This window comes from Chrysochloris asiatica, unplaced genomic scaffold (genome assembly GCF_000296735.1).
Source record: "Chrysochloris asiatica unplaced genomic scaffold, ChrAsi1.0 scaffold00372, whole genome shotgun sequence".
Taxonomy (NCBI): domain Eukaryota; kingdom Metazoa; phylum Chordata; class Mammalia; order Afrosoricida; family Chrysochloridae; genus Chrysochloris; species Chrysochloris asiatica.
Genome location: NW_006408890.1, coordinates 58,101 through 60,018, shown reverse-complemented (window position 1 = coordinate 60,018; position 1,918 = coordinate 58,101).

Genomic DNA, 1,918 nt, shown 5'->3' with positions numbered 1-1,918 from the left:
TGGAGGCAAACAGAAGCCCTGGGGCCTGAGGAGAGAATGAAGTTTGTACAGCTGAGAAGTATGTTTATGGAGTCCTGGTGTGGTGCTGTGGGTTAATGTGCCAGACTGCAAAGCCGTTTGAATCGCAAGGTCAGTGGGTCAAGCTCACCAGCTGCTCCTCGGAAACCCTTTACAGGGTCGCTATGGGTCGTATGATTTAAAATTAAGAAAGGTGTGTGACAATGCTGTATTCTTTCACCATACTTATTCAACCTGTATGCTGAGCAAATCATACAAGAAGCTGGGTTCTATGAAGAAACACATGGCATCAGGATTGGAGGAAGACTCATTAACAACCTGCGATATGCAGATGATACAACCTTGCTTGCTGAAAGTGAAAAAGACTTAAAACATTTACTGATTAACATCAAAGAGCGCAGCCTTCGGTATGGATTACATTTCAATGTAAAGAAAACAAAAATCCTCACTACTGGACCAGTAAACAACATTCTTATCTAGGGAGAAAAGACTGAAGTTGTCAAGAACTTTGTTCTTCTTGGATCAACTATCAACTCTCATGGAAGCAGCAGTCAAGAGATCAGACGATGTATTGCATTAAACAAATCTGCTGCACAAGACCGTTTTAAAGTGTTGAAGAGCAGAGATGTCAGCTTGAGGACTAAGGTGTGCCTGACCCAAGCCATGGTGTTTTCAATAACCTCATATGGATGCGAAAGCTGGACAGTGAATAAGGAAGATCGTAGAAGAATTGAAGCATTTGAGTTACGGTGTTGGAGGAGAATATTGAAAGTGCCATGGGCTGCCCAAAGAACCAATAGATCTGTGTTGGAAGAAGTGCAGCCAGAGTGCTCCTTGGAGGCCAGGATGGCTAAGCTTCGTCTCTCATACTTCGGACATATTGTCAGGAGGGACCAGTCCCTGGAGAAGGATATCATGTTCGGTTAGGTGAAGGGTCAGAGAAAAAGAGGAAAACCCCCAGAGAGATGGATTGGCCAAGTGGCAGCATCGATGGACTCAAGCGTGGCAACGGTAGTGAGGTTGGCCCAGGATCGGACAGTGTTCTGCTGTGCATGGGGTCACTATGAGTCGGTGCTGACTCAATGGCACCTAACAACATGGGTCGGAACCGACTTGACGGCACTTCACAACAGTTGTGTAGTAGACTCTCTAGTAATGGGTTTGTACTAAGGGTAGTGCCTTTGAAAAATACAACCAACAGATTCCTCTGTGAAAAGATGAATTTTCAGGACTGTGTGTGTTGGGGGAGTGGAGGGGGGAATCTGAAAAAGGCTGAGATCCTGAGAGAGAAGGTAGGCAGACAGATAGACAGACAGACAGGCATGCCCTACCTAATAACACTGATCACTCTTTCCTGGGGGGCTGCCTCCTGCCCCATCTGCCCTTCTTTGGGGCTCTATCCTTCTAGGGAAATGCCGAATCACCCTAAAGCCCAACTCAAACCAAACCCACTGCCATGGATTGACTCATCACAACCCTAAAAGGCTGAGTACAACTGCCCCGTGGGGTTTCCAAGGCTAGACACCTTTATGAAAGCAGATGGCCTCATGTTTCTCCATCTGAGCCACTGGCAGGTTTGAACTGCTCATGTTTTGGTTACCAGATGAATACTGAAACACCAGCCACAACCCTCAGTCTGTCAGGCTAGTGAGCAACAAAGACTGAGGGCCCCTTGGGTCTGAAACCAAAGACCCATTTCAACTCAGAGTGCTTTCATGTGTGTCAGAGTAGAACTGTGCCCACAGGGTTCTCAGTGGATGATTTTTCATAAGTAGATTCCACTCATGGTGCCCGTGTGTGTCAGAGTAGAACTGTGCCCACAGGGTTCTCAGTGGATGATTTTTCATAAGTAGATCCCACTCATGGTGCCCTCTGTGTGTGTCAGAGTAGAACTGTGCTC